General features: G+C 31.0%; 1 pseudogene; it reads left to right on the top strand.

The window, feature by feature from the left end:
• The first annotated feature begins 15,235 nt into the window (after positions 1-15,235).
• On the top strand, positions 15,236-15,967 carry LOC121128830 (glucosamine-6-phosphate deaminase 1-like; annotated as a pseudogene).
• Positions 15,968-16,327: the final 360 nt, after the last annotated feature.

Here is a 16,327-nt window from a genome sequence, read left to right as displayed (position 1 = left end):
AAATCTCTTATTTCCAATAAATTGGAATGCGGTGAACCAATTCTATAAAAAACTTAAGAGGAATAGTGATGTCCTCTGCAGCTAAAAGGTTGTGTGTTTTCTTTGAAATTATGTAAGGATGGTTGGTGATTACTGGGATCATGCTATTGACATTGTCAAATTTAACGTGATATATGACTTGTTTAAAAACAATTGTTCGGAGATATAAACGTTTTCATAGTGTGATTATTTTATAAAATAAATTGATTGTTGGAAAGTTTAATTCTTTTTAGGTGAAGATGCTTATCTATGTCAATTTAACGCAAATCCTCCTTACAATTTCATATTATATTATTTTATGCTTTGTTAAATATCTGAAAATATATTTACATATACCTATGATATGATTAAGGTAAAAATTGTTATGTGTATGTAAAAACACAAGAAATTAATTTTTAGTTCAAAGAAAATTTACCAAAGGTAATTTCGCTCAAAGGTATTTTGTAAAAGTACACTTTCATATAAAAATCTAAATAGTTTTAATTATGATTCATGCAGCTGGGAGCATAAACTAATTATGAATTCCTCCCATTTAAATTGATCAAGATAAATTATTTAGTTATAGACTGCGATTTGAAAGTATTCAGTATTGAGAGATTATATTAATGAAATAATTAAGATCTAAGCTTTCTGTTCGCTAAGTCTCCGAAGCGTTCCTTTATCATCTCTGCAAGAGTGGACTAAATAAGTTTAATAACTGGACACTCACAGAAGGTGTGAAGATGTCTCTCTTTCTGAACTGCAGAAGTACTATTTAGGATTATTTGATAGGTATCCCAATACCTCTAGTGTTCCTGACACAACTCAATGCGTGAATCATTTCTCAGATAGAGTAAGAAGATTTTTGCGTAGCTCATACAGGCCTGAGGAGTGGAGAGTGGTATTGTTATTTTGCAACTGTCTTGAGGAGAGAGTACTTTTTTCCCTTCTTTGGTCAAGTTCCTTGAATTTAAGCTCTGATATATTGTCCCTATTTTTTATATTAACAATCTTGGAGATCATATTTCCAAAGATTGGTTCTTGTGTCGCAAGTAAACTATTAATCACTTTCTTCCTTTGTGTGACTTTGGTATATGTAAAGGAACTTGCAATCATTTTCCAAGTTTTTTCCATATTGCAGACTTACGTACTTTAAACTTTAAATGAGCAGCTTTATTCTATAGTGGGCACTTAAAGGGAACATGGTCCATAACTTTTCCATGATAGCCATCTTGCTGTCTATGACTCATTTTGTACTCTCCCTATTGTGTTTAGAGCTTCAATTTTTCAAAATTTTGATTCTCGTCTAATTTGAATCATCATTTTTAAGATAGTGTCACAACTGTTCACTGTTGGAATCAGAGTCTTGTACACCCTCTTCAGATCCAGAGCACTATTTCTCAAATCGACTCGATCGTGTAACTAGAAAATTGTGTGACAAAGGGAGTGTTTTTGGATTCATGCCAAATATTTTATCTTCCTTGAAACAGCCAAAAAAATTGCAGCATTAATGACATCCACAAATCGAAGAGCCGGTCTGAAGCAACTATCATTATCCTCTGTTAATACAAGGAAAAATGTGTCCTATTCAAAATCAAAGTATAAATTGATATTCTTTGACGCATCTTTTTATACTTTATTCGCCACTTACTACAATTCTTGGATAGCTCATCTTCTTATGAATTTGGTCGAATAAATTATCTTCCGAGATTACCCCCATAATGATAAAAATAGAAACAATAATGTTTATATAATATAAACTCTTTTATTTTTCAGATGATGGAGAAGAAAAGCGACGTTTACACTTTTTAGACTAAAGGAAAACAGAACTGTAAAGTTTAAAAAAATTGGGAAATTTTAAATTTAGCAAAAGCCAGAGCACTCAAAAATAAAGCAAAAGAAACCCGCCGAAACTTCACAAATTTGTGAGATAAATTTCTTCACAAGAGAAACAATCAATAAACAAACTTATCGAATTATTTATGGACTGTTGAAGATACGCACACTCAAACAGGCAATGCATAAATACATTGAGATATTGTTGTTGTTGTTTTTTTGTCGTAAGATGTTTAAAAAAAATACTAATAATGCACATTTGATTTATATTTCTTGGCTTAGGTTGTTCGTAGCTTTTTTCTTTTCCTTGAGTAATGTTCAACAATCTTATTTTATGATTATGCCATTAGTTAAAGAGCTATGAAGGTTAAAATTATTGCTTTAGCAGGGGTTGAGATTAAAGGAAAGTAGTACTCTATGAATAGAGTTGTAAATAGTATGACCTAAAACAAGTATGATATTTTTTTCACTTCACATTTTCAAATTTCCATTGGTTGTCACTTTTTAATAGTCCTTCCAAAGATAGTGACAGGCTCTTTAATAGTGTTCAACACTCCTTTGCTGAATGCCCTTTTGTCACAATACTTCAAGAGTTCTTGTCATTGAACATGGATATGACAATGCACAATATTAGGGAAATAATAAGGATAATTTTATTTGGGGTCTCATTGCGAAAATCATCCCAAGAAAGTCGAGCAATACATTTTGTTATTTTAAATACCAAGGCTCTCATCTCTTCAAAGCTGGCTAAAAATGTACAGGCAAGATATGAGGGCAATAATTATATCAGCCCCTGCGAAATATGCCTTTTCCCCCATAAGGTTCCAAACTTGGTAGGTAGTATGGAACTATGCCCTTGATTTGATTACTCATCTTATTCCCTTTGATACTATACTACGTTGAAAAGGATCGTGCAGCGGTATAATAATTTTTTGAAGAGAGATTAACGTCATAAATTGAAGAGTTTTACACTAGTGTTACATTATTTTATCCTTTTTCTGTTTCAATTGATACTCCTATTGTTGTTAGGTCTGGGTAAGGTGGTCTAATTTTACACTAGAATGTTTATTTATGTTTTTCGTAAGACAGTTTTTCCTAAGATTTTTTATTGCTTTAAATCTTTCGTACAAGACATCAACAATATGAATAAAGCCTTTTTTTTAAATAGTTGGATTTGCGTTTATTTTCTTCATTCTAGAGCTGTTAATAGCTATTATAATAAAACATAACGACAGCAGAGCTTTTCTCCAATAAAATACTCAACAAATTTCAAGGATTACCGTGTCAATTTTCGTTTTTTTTAATTTTTTTAATATACGAGTGCTTAGGTCATATGATTTCATTTTCCACCTAAGAATCATAGCACAATGCGACATCCTCTTTGCTCCCAACTTTTAACTTAGTTAGCGTTAAAACGTTTTTAACTATACAAAATTATTTATTTATTTTAAATTTTTCTGAAGGGTAGTTCAGATTCAGGCTCTTTTTCAAAATGTAAAAAAAAAACAAAGTAATTGAAAAACCCCTTTTTTTTATATAAGTTATGGACGACAATGCACTCAAGTTCAACAACATGTCTGTCCACATTTTTTTATCCTGCTCTCAAAAAATAGATTATTATGTAAATATAGAGAAAAAAAAATTACTCCTTTTATTTTAGAGATTTAAAGATCTACATTATAGACAATAATGACTAGAATTTGGTTGGATAAGAAAAATAATTGTTCTCTTTTCATTAAAAAAAGATCACATTCGAAAGAATCCTATTTTTGGACTTTAAAAAGTCCATAGATAAAATGAATAGGGTACGGGGTTTGTTTTAATTAGGGTTCTAGAGTCGATAATGTCTCAATGTTTTTCCCTCATGGACTTTAGGGAATTGGCCTGGGCTGTTTTCTTTAACTCTTCCAGGTCCAGTTTGGCCTTATTGAGGGAACCGTTCTTCCTTTCTAACGTTTTAGACATGCTAAAAGAGTAGGTGGGGTCCTAGAGACGCCCAACTGAATGGAGTGCAGTAATGGAAATTCGTCAATCACGTTCAATTGTCATTTTCTCCTTTTGTACGTAAGCTAGAGAACTCATGTTTGTAGTTACTTTGTAACTAATTGTTTATACTTTACTATGTCGAAATATGAATTAATTCAATCGCTCAACCTATATTAATTATCAAATTAGTATGAAAAAAAGGTACATATAGTTAAGTACGTGACAAAACGTTAAGCTGATAATAAATACACTGGATATATATTTGTAAGTGAGGTAATACCGTGATTTATTTGTGCGATAATCTTTACAATGGTTCTAATTAGAGTTTAAGTCGACTGCTAAAGCAACTTCATAATAAAGTTAAACAATATTGATTTAATCAACACTTAATCATTACAATTCGAGGTAAATAGTTAAACATTTTATGATTTAAAATTGAACTAACATTAATGGATATCATGATTACAATAATTATGCAACATGAATAATCAACAAATATATTGATCATTTCTTTTGGGAAAGGGATGAAAATTGTTTGTATAATAAGCCTCTTAAAAAGGAAAAAGAAAATCAACATGGCAACCCAAACTATTTGAGAAATGTTTTGGTGGAGATAAGCCACAATCAGCTGTTACAAGGGAGGAGGGGGAGAAGGCAATAAAAGACGACAGTCACAAGAATCCGATGTCGATCCCAATTCTACTTAGAGTCCAACAACGACTTACAATTAAACCTCAGCAACAAAAACCTCAAAGTTACTCTCCCTCTTTTATGACTACAAACGAACGTTCAATCAATTTTTGAATATAATTGAATCTATTTAGGAAAGGAAGTTCACTACTCAATGAAGAAATAATAATGACAAATGCTAAGGAACTTAAAATTCATTCTTCAAATTATCAATTCACAAAAAGAGCCATCAAAAAAGACCATACAATTTACATCACTATTTGGCAATGTTTTGTTCATTTGACAAAATTGCATTCTACAAAGTGGCTTTTGGCAAAAGAGTTTTAGGCAAATGTTCTAAGAACCAATATAGCAAATGATTGAGTGTGTTAAACAAAATTACAAACCCATTTTCCATCTATGGAGCGACGAAGATTAATGGAGAAGGCGCTCGGGGGAAATTACTTTCTTGAATAATGTGAATAGGTTCGCTCCCTCCTAGAGAAAACAATATACATACATTATGATATTTACTTCAAAGACGATTCCCGGACCAGATGTAGTAATTGTAATACTATAATGTTTACTTTTACCTTTATCATTGCACTTCCATCAGACCAACCCTTTCGGCACAATAGGGAAATGGGCGTGACACTAATTTAATTGCCTTCAACTTTTCTTATAATCATTCAAAAATGGTCTTTTTACTTAAAAATGACCATCTTTAACTGTTCTTTCACTTACTTTATAGTCATATTTATCTTTTTTAAATAAATATCTTATCTAAACAGATTTCAGTTCTGATAAATTTTGATAATTTGTACGATCAAGTTAAATTATTTATAATTAGACAGTTTTTGCTAATTTAGAAATTATATTACATTTTTTATATTGCAATATATCTATTTAAACTACTGTAAAAATTTCAAGTTGATACGTAATTTTTTTATTTTTTATTTTTATGTTTTAAATAAAGGGACGTGGGTGCCCCTATTGTCCTGGAGGGTAAATACGTTAGGGGTAACAATATGTATGAAATACTTTATAATGGTAAAAAGTTTGTAACAAATGTTATTATTGTTATGACTTGAGGCTTTTTTTATCTCTTGGATATTTTTGTTGTTAATTATTTTAGCAAAATCACTTGGGTAAATACAGTAGTCGAATGCAAAGTTTACAAACAAGTCATGCATCACAACGAAAATGCATTCCTCAATCTATTATACTCAAACTACCAACAATTTTTTTGACGAGAGTGAAATGTAGAAATTCCAACAATAAAAAAAATATAGAATAAAACTCATATTAAAATAAAATTATGCCAGGTGTTTTTATTTTTGCTTCTGAACAAAAGTAAAGGAATGGTTATTGTGATTATCATGCTTAAAAAGTATAGTTATTTATTTATGATAATAATAGAAAATTTACTTTTTTATTTAAAAAAGAAAATGTTTAGGTATGTTTCAAGAAATAATTATAAGAATGAAAAATACTTTACATCTTTCATCTTTTTACCCTTCAGGACAATAGGGACACCGGTGTTCCCAAAAATATTTCGAAACCTAGGTATACAATCTTTGAAAATTAATGAAAAAATTGTTTTGTATATCCCATTGAGTAAAAAAATATCAAAAAGTTGGATAAAAATATCATCAGGGACCTTATAATCCCGAAAGGGTTAAGGGAACCTTCTTTAAAAAAAAAAAAAAGATAAACGTGTCCTAATATGATAATTGAAAATTTTAAAAGTGATGAACTTGTATTCCTTTTCAATCTACTAGTATCGGGCTTAAACTATTGAACAAAGAAAATTAACTACTCCAAAACTACGTTCCCTCATAAAATGACAACAATGGAACAATGCTGTGTTTAGTCTGTCGCTTTCATAATATGTTGTTTTTATGCATATTTTATGTAGTTGTATGTCCTTCCAATTAAATAACAAAATGAATGGAAGTATTAATCTACCAATTTTACATAGTTTCATGTATTTTTAGAGTTTTATATGTAGAAATTAACTTTTGAGTCAGAAAAAATCTGTAACCCACAAAAGAATTATTTCATTTCTTGATAATTATTATGTGGATTTCAAATATGCGCATAAATTCCATAACTATGATATCATTCAATCTTAAGAAAATACAATTTAAAAGTTAAAAGCCACAACTTTTATGGGCTTAGTTTGAATAATTCCTTGGGTTTTTAATTGTTTTACATAAAATGAATTAATTTGAAACGTAAATAATACGGGTTTAATTCACAAAAGAGTATTTGTATTAAATTGTTTTTGATTTGATTAATAAATGAAAGGTATAACAATATACCCCTTAAAAACTCCATTGTTTACTTATTGACAAGTAAATTTATTTATTTTCTTTTTAATGAAAAATAATTAACTATCACGGGAGTTTATAATATTTCACACTTAACCTCTAAATACCAAAATGCAAATTAAATTCTAATTATTCATGCTTTAAATAATTTTTTTTTTTTTTTGCTAAAAACAATTTAAAAACCAAAGTGTTGTGAATATTTCAAATAAAACCCCTTAAAATTATGATTGTTTAAAAAAATGTAAATTGCATTTTCTAAGAATTGAATTATTGGATATAAAATATAAGTACATTTTTTAAACAACTATACAATTTTGCAAAGAATACATTTTTTTGTCAGGATGATTACTTTTTTCGTTCTCAAAATGTGGATTAAATCCATAAAAAGGATAAAAATACTCAAAAAATCAAATTTAAACTGTTCAATAACCAAATTCATAGCAAAAAATCTATGAAAGACTTGTGATCAACATATCCAGTACTCATTAAAAGAATATAAAATTGAAAATATTCAATAACTTTTGTTATTGTAGTTAATTGCTATTAGTCAGTATCAATTAAAACTTTTTATCTTTTTACATTAATTAGTAAATTTTTCCTGCAAATATTCATTTAAAGTATATCAATTTTAAAATTGGATTATGTTTTAGACTCTATCCTTGTCATAAAAAAATAACTTATTTTTTTAAATTAATTTCTTTTAATTAAGTTCCTAGTAATTTTCATACACTAACGAATTTCTCTTCTTTTTTTATAATTTTAAATATTAATTGAATGTAAATGAATTTGTTGGAAATGTTAGTTAATGCTAGAGGTAGGCTCAAACCATATCTGCCTATGTGAATTTATGATACCTAGAGTAAAAAGAGCCTGATTAGTCTGAGATTTCCGGATTATCAGTAATTTATCGAATATAATTAGTTTACTATCCAAATTTGTATATCCCTACACCCAAGAGTACACATTGGGTCGGCTGCAATGTAATATATTTATAACTTGGAGCCATTGTAGTCAAAAGAACGAATTTTATTTTCCTTAGCAGTTGTCATTATTATTTTTTTAATTCCTGAGTAGTGAACATCCTTTCCTAAATAAATTCAATATATTCAAACCCTCATTGAACGTACGTGTGTGCTCATAAAAGACAGATCGTAAACCTGAGGATTTGTTGAGAAGATATAAATGTAAGTTCTTGTTGTACTTAGAGTAGAATTGGGGATTGACGTTGGAGTTGTTGGGTTGCCATGTTGATTTTCGGTTTCCTTTTGCTTTATCATGCCCATTCCAGATTGGATTTTCACCTTTGATGATTATAAACAAAATATGGAAGGCGTACACGGAACATTAATAAATAAACAAACGCAACCCTCCTTGAATGGGGGAATACATTATCTCCCTAAAATACCCCCCTCCCCCTCTGATGACAAACTAATTGTTTTCATCAGAAAAAGGTGGTGTAATTAATGCAAGTTTATAAGGACGATGTAGTCTTATTCCATCTAATGTTCTTACTTCACCCCATCTTATCAAACTATCCGATCCCAATATTGTCTTCTGAACAGAAGCGATAGACCAATTATGAAACCCATTCTCATCTGCAATAAGCACAATATGTCCAACAGACAGATTTCTTGATTTAATTTTCGATTTAAATCTCCTTTGCTGATCTAATACATATTATCTCTTTTATCGATCCTTAACTCTCTGAAAAACAGCACCCAACTTTATCCATCTCGTATGGGGTGCATACGACATATCAACCAATTCTTCTGGAAGGTCCATCACATTAAAAACAGTTATTATCATCGAGGGCGTAATAGCTATCTCGCTAGCATCTGTTCATAAAGAAGTTAGGGGTCTAATGTTCAAGCAGCCTCAATCTGTGGGGGTCGCGGGGTCATGGGGGTACTAGTGCTGTCTCCATTTCCTCATAATTCAGACTTACCTGTATTAAATGACAACTCAAAAGAGTATTTGTGAATTTTATACGAGTTTCACTCCTTAATTTGGAGCTCTAGGAGGTATAACCTTCCACCAAAAACCATTGTCTTGGCATCACACTAATATCTAGTCTCAATTTTTTTATTGAAACTTGCAAATAGCTCTAAATGTACCATCGAAGTTTTTTCCATGACCATATAGTATGTAGAATCCCTCGTCTACAAGTAAATCGCCTCAATGCTAATAGGATGTGCATAGTTGAAAGACTTTTAACCAACTCCAAATGAACAGCCCGGGTAACCATATTTCCAAAAAGGGAGCCTTACATAAATTTTTATTTTTCTGAGCCCTCGGTTTCACCAATGCTCTCTGGCAAGTTATACATTTACGAAATTGATATTGTGCTAACTCGCCTCATGAATAATCAAATACTTGTTTCCTTATAATTGATAAAACACACTGCGATCAGGCATTTAATAATCGAATATGCTCTGAAGCAACAATCGTTGACGCAAGCAATGATTCTTTTGATAGAACTATAAGATGTTTTTCTGCATTTGATTAAAACACAACATCCCCAATCTTCCACCAACCTTGATCATTAAGTTGTCCATATCCTAATAAGGGCTTAAAGAAGCAAGCTTGCATCTAATATCCAACTTTTCATCTGCTTGGAGCTTCTTGATAATATCTCCCATATAACAAATCTGTTCACGACGTATCAAACAAATAGAAGATACTTATTTTCACTCAAAAGACAATGCTTCAATAAAAACGTTCTTTTTTTTTCCTTTAAAACAAAAAATAAAACGTATAATCCAAGCAGTAATTCTCATCATTTTATTCCAATTAGGAACACTCCTAATTAGTTTATCGAGACGATACGGTTCATTCCTTAAAATAGTATTGAACACCACCTTCTTTTGCTCTGTGTCTAATTCAATCCTGTCATCCTGGCTTACCACTCCCCAAAAAGTTTCCTATTAATGTGAAGGCAGTGATAACCACGTGGGTCCCTTCGTCCAATTCTTTGGGAAGTACGCCTCGGCTAGCAATATCAGATGGATTTTCATGTCCAGAAACATTTCCCCAACAGTTTGGATTAACGCTCTCCCAATATTTTGAACCCTATTGGGAATGTAGGTCTTCCATCGATAAGGGTCCAATTTAACCCAGTGCAAAACTATCATGGAGTCCGTCCAACCGCGTAGAGAGTTTACTTGTAAGGGAGTAATATACCCGAAAGGAAAAACCAGTTCTGAAGCTATGACAACAGCTTCTACTTTCATTCGTGGAATAGACTTAAAGACATTCAAAGGTTTCACCCTTGTTCTACTAGTTAAGAAATTTATGAATATTGACCCATCTTCTCTTGCAATACGTAAATAAAGCAACGTAGTCTATCCCTTCTGAGAGGCATCACAAAATACACACAATTCAACAGAAGTATCATACCCTAACCCATCAACAACACACCTAGGAAATTATATTTCATTTAGTAAATGTAACTGATTTCTCCATACATTCCATTCCTTTACAATTTTCTCAGGCAATGACGAATCCCAATCCACTTTTATTTTTCAATCCCTCTGCAAAGGAATCTTTGTTATAAATAGCACAGGTGAGTAACAAATTTGGGGTAAAGATATTTGGATGACTCGGCCAACAGATTTCGTTTGGTTGGTACAGTATTTTCTTCATTAATTTCGACATCCAATTGAACCTCATCATTTTTGGGATCTCAAACATATCTGAGAGTTTGTTTCTCCTTCATAGCTAAAGATTTATGTCCATATTCTTAAAAAAAAATCACTCAAATGAGGCAAAGTCTTTGTACAATTAGTCTGCCATTTCCTAAATCCAAAACCGCCAAGTTCATTTAATTTAATTAAGTCTTCAACAAGTTACTCAACCTTCTTTTCATTATTTGCTCCTTTGAGAAGGTCGTCGACATACATGTCCTCCATAGTGACTATGGAGGCGTGAGGAAATTGTTCAGACAAATTGTCCAATACACTATCTCTAATCATTATAATTTGTGAGACCTTGAACAACTTTTACTTATTTTGATTGTGCTTAAGGCTTATCAAAGGATAAGGCATCTACCTGTTTTTATACCTTCTAATCCCTACTTTTGTTTTATTTGTACTTACAAGAGAGGGCTCAGGTAATATCTTTCTTTTTGCTTAAAAGCCTTACATCTTGAAAAAGTTCTGAGTGATTTACGTTTTATTTTTGCTTTTATATTTAGTGCATGAGGATAAATCAAATTTCCTCACACCGAATGTTATGATGATACAGAAAAATAAAAGATTATATGATTATCCCATTTAATTCTAGCTCATATCGTTCATACTAAGAGACTCTAGATAAAGAATAGGTATGAATAGAAATGTGGAAAGTGTCAAAATTCATGTAAGCGTAAATTAAAAAAATATATATATTTGGTAACCTGCAAAATATTAATGCTCTTCATAATTATTTCTCCCTATTTTTAAAATTATAATGTATGTACATTTAATGAACACAATAGTTTATAGTGATATGAGTTTAGTATTGTATTGGTCCCAAAATATTCGGTCCAGTCAAATCTATGGACTTGTGCTGCAGGTCCTTAGAACTTTCAATCCTTATGACCGGCCCCAACTGCAGTTGTTCCTTGAATTTTCTAAATAAATTGATTGTTAATTAAGCCCAAATAATGTGTTTATTAAGAGCAGGTGTGTGCAGAAGTATCCAAACATATTTCTAATTGCTTTTTTTCTTCAATCTATTTCCCCTGATAATTTTCCTAAGCTCTAACTTCAGCTATAAGTACTGTCCATATAGTCCATATAATTAAATGCAATAATTATGATGACAACATATCTAAAACTTCACTTCAATATAAAAGACACCAACAAAAAAATTTGAACAACTTTTTATGGCTCGTGTTGTTGAATAACCCACTGCTTCTTTACAAATCTAAAATTTACATATATGTATATTCTTATTATTACATTTGTAAACAATTAAAAAATATAATCTGCGTTGAAATTTTGAAACTTATATATGGGGTCCATCAATATAAGAACAATCTTGAACAAAAAACAAGATGAGGAGACGATCCCAATTTATTTTTGTACTTCAAATAAACATACCACCCATTTTCTAAAGACATATTTGAGTCAATTATGGCCTTTGTACTCAATTTTGGGATAAGTTAAGATAATAAAAGTTTAAAATTTGATTGAATATATACATATATTGGCCCTCATATGGTCTTTCAAACAAAATCCATCAATTTATCATTCTTTCATATTTGACGGCCTTATGCTTAATTTTGGTGCCCCCAAAGGGTTATTATTAATAATTTGTTAATAGAAAATGGCAATCATTTGTAGAAGAATACAAATTGTATTCCGCACTCAATTTTGAGAAAAATCATTCTTGCTTGCTTTTGTGTTGACAGGAAGCATATTCCTTTAATGACTTGTAAACAAAAGTCGGTTTAGTTTTTTAAAGAATAATTTTAATTCCTTTAGTTATTTCTTTAAAATCAGGATAAAAATATTCTTTTTTAACAAAACTATTTGTAAACTATGTTCGACGATGTCATTTGGACAGTGATGAAATCTGGTGCATTTTTTTAGCTTGCCCATATTTTTAATTTTATTTTTTGAAATTGGTAATGTGAAGGATGCATTTTCTTTTCCTTAGCGGTTGGGGATATTATTTAATTTCTGAAATGTGAACATTCTTTCCTAAATAGATTCAATTATATGCTAAACCTGATTCAACATTCGCGTGTACCCATAAAAGACCTGAGGATTTGTTGAGGAGATATAAATGCAAGTCCTTCTTGGCCTCAGAGTAGAATTGGGGTTGAAATCGGAGTAATTCTACCAAATTTCCTTGTTTAAATTCTTTTTTTATTCCTCTCTTGTCACATCTGATTGTACCTGATCTAATGAAACCTCATGACCATTATTCTTTCTCTCCTCCAAAAAATTCTTAAAGTTATCAGGGTTTACATGTTGATTTTTATTTTTTATATTCCCAACTATACCTACCTGTTATTTTTATGGCAATTCCCAAGAAATTTATCGACTCTATTTTTGTAGCTATCGGAATTTGTAATAAAAAATAAGTTTCTACCGCTGACTTTAATCTTATGCACATAGTGATAAAATACAAGTTCAACCCGTACAATGCTGATTTTATTATTTTTATCACCTTGACCCTCAGTTCTAAACTAAATGTCGGACTTTGTGGATGTGTGCATTACTAATTGTAGCAAAATCAGAGATAATTTTAAATAAAATAGAAAATGACTGCAGGGTAAATGCAATTATTGTGTAAATTTTAATGGCTATAGTGTGAAACACGTCTGGACTTGATGAATGTGAAGAAAAGACAAGAAATCAACAAAGATGAAGAAGAAACATCTCAAAGAAAATAAAAGTTATTGAAAAAAAATGAACAAATAACAAACTCTAAAATAGATCTTCATGACAAAATTTCTAGGATGTGTACTCATCCTAAAAATTGTATTACTTCTGGTTAAGCTTTGAAATTTGTGTTCAAGAAATCTTGTTATATTCTAAACAAATGCTATTTTGATGTTGAAAGAATTGTTATTGAACAGACTAAAGATATCATAAATTTCATCAATTTATATAGAATTAATCAAATTGAACAAGTTTTTTTCTTACATTGTGGCACAGTAAATCACCTAAACAACATGTGAGCTGAGGTTTCATGGGATGTTTCTTCTTCATTCAATAGTTGCATCTTCTGAATGTAGAATAAATTGTAATGAAATTGTACTCATAGTCATATTGCTTTCAATGGAATTGCTTCCCCTCTGATATTACCAAGAACAATTTGTTAATCTTGCAATCCATAAAGTAAAAATACTTTTTAGACGAAAACGAGTCTTGTCAAAGGAAGTAATGGATACTTTAGTTGTACAGAACAAACCTCAACTTTAAAAGGCAAAACCTATCAGTAGAGCTCAATCGACTAGAACAGGGGTCGTGCTTTTGGAGAGTAGGGGCCAAATAGATTTCTTCAGAGTCATGGTGGAACACCATGTTATTGAATAAGGTATAATTGATTTACTGGGGCTTAGAATACAAAGATTCAATATAATTTTATTTAAGCAATACCCTTATTTTTACTAGAGGAATTATAATAAAGAAATGAAATATAAGCTCCATTTAAAAGAAAAAATCTATATTGGACTAAAAATAAAAAGGAAAGTAGGAAGATACTAAATATTTAATGAGACACTTGTTTCTGCTTATTTTATGATATTTTTTTATATCAGGTGAAATATTTGTCAAATACAGGAACAAAACTTCACATTTAGGTGGTCGTCACACAATCTTGTTCTCAAATTATTTTTAAGTGTACTTCATTTTGAAAGGAATTGTTAACAAACATATGTGCTTCCAATCAAAAGACATCATCAGTTTTGCGTTATTCGCCAATATGTTTATTATTTCCAGTTGGTAATGTTTATTTCTTGTAAAAGTAACGAATGGATTTGAAATGAAATTTCTATTTCAAGATTCATTATATCATAGTAAGTCAATTAATTCCAAAATTGTATTTTTTCTGGCACTTGCACCACATTTGTTTCGTAAGTACCAAATAATTTAAATAAATTTTATAATTGCAAAAAGTCAGTCAAAAAAAAAAGGAGAAACTCTTTTTTCAAATCATTAATAGAGCTCAATAAGATGTCTGTGATTATATCACTCTTGTGATTTTGGAGACTTGGGGAAATGAGAGTAGTGTCCTTCTTGGAGATGTGATTCACACAGTTTAAGTTTTCTCTCAAAAGCAGTAATAAGGTCACCAGATATTACAAATGCAATCTTTCTTTCCTTGAAGTTCGAGATCAAAGTTGCTATTGGGGTCGTGATGTCTACTAAAGCTAATTTCCCAAGGCACTGTGTATCTTGAAAGTGAAAAATATTTTTGTTAATTCCTTGCTAAACACATATAAACTTTATCTCAATTCATTTACTCGGACGAGCATTTTCAGGGATAACCATCAACATTTGTAAAATATTTTTAGGGTGCTAGACTCTGCTTCGCTTTGTTTTAAAAATTCTTGAAATTGACAATGATTCAGTTCTCTTCACAATATAAAATTCACTACTTTACGACCCCACCAGTCATGATGTCTTTTAAATTCAGTTATTTTGCACAAAACGCTGCTTGATAATAATGCAAAGACTTTTTTTTCTCAACCATTGCTGATGCTCCATTTTCATTATTCAGAAAGCTTTGTTAAATCCAGATTCATGTTGGTAATCTATTTCATTATGTATCGAAAATATATACTCCAGTGCTAGTGTCTTTCATAGAAATCCAATTGAACAAATTCTTGTAAATTGTTTACAATTGCAGAAGTTTGCCTGAGACAATATTGAGACTTTTAATCCTTCCAAATGATAAGGATGTCGGAGAATGGGCCGCCAAGCTTGTGGTTAGACGTATTTGAATCCTAATCCTACTCAAGAGCGCCATTTTGCCTGGACTACCAACTGGTGGAACCCCTCTCAGAATGTAAAAAAGATTAGTAAAAATACCACCAGGATGGACAAATGTCCTTCAAAGACGTTGTAACTTTCAACATGGATAGTACATAAATTTACACAAGGATCATCCAAAGAGCTATCATAGTTACATGCAAGATACCCTTTTCATACATATTGATATTGTGCATCACAGCGTTCACCTACTCAATGGAAACATAGGATTTGGAAAAAGAATGTGATATCTATGAAGAAAATAATAAAAAAGTAGGGTGCAGTTATTTATTTATTGGTGGTATTTGGCAGATGGGCGCATTGCTTTTAATGAACCTGATTCTTCCTTAGTATTAAGGATCAAAGGATCAGAGTCAAAACACTTGAAGGATACTATTCTGGCTAACTCCCGTTTCTTGGGAGGAAATATGGAGAAACGTTCTCAAACAGGCATTGACAGTGGGTGATGGAACAGTTATGGATGCTCAAGAGGTGATGGTACTCATAATGGGGTCTCATAAGGCTTTAACATTAACTATGGCAATTGAAGAGGAATTAATCACATGTGTACTGTATCTGTTTTTCTACAGCATCCAAAATATTTTCTTTTGTGATGAATGCCACCCTCGAGCTAAAAGTTAAGACAGTCCAAATATTTCGGTTCGTTCTAGAGATGTTACGCCCCGGGCAGTTTCGCCCTTGGAAGTTCTGCCCTGGGAAGTTTTCCCCCTCATACATATATCTGAATAAATGTATTATAATATAATATAAGATCTAAATGAGTCTATCCTCCCCACATTGAAGTCATTTGTAAATCATTTCTGCGTTCATTTGTGTAAAAGTAGAGCATTTAATTCAATTTTAATATATTTTAAAGTAGAACATATCAAACATCAATGTAGCACTTTTTTATAAAGAGTTCGAACCGACTTCTTTAAAAACCATTATACTTCTGATGAGGGAAAAGATGAATAAACTCTATCAACAAATAAATAATCATGAGATGAAGTCTTAATTTAT

The sequence above is a fragment of the Lepeophtheirus salmonis genome, unplaced genomic scaffold (assembly GCF_016086655.4).
Source record: "Lepeophtheirus salmonis unplaced genomic scaffold, UVic_Lsal_1.4 unplaced_contig_6689_pilon, whole genome shotgun sequence".
NCBI lineage: Eukaryota > Metazoa > Arthropoda > Copepoda > Siphonostomatoida > Caligidae > Lepeophtheirus > Lepeophtheirus salmonis.
Note: the sequence above shows the minus strand (reverse complement) of the source record. Positions and strands in the feature narration are given on the sequence as shown.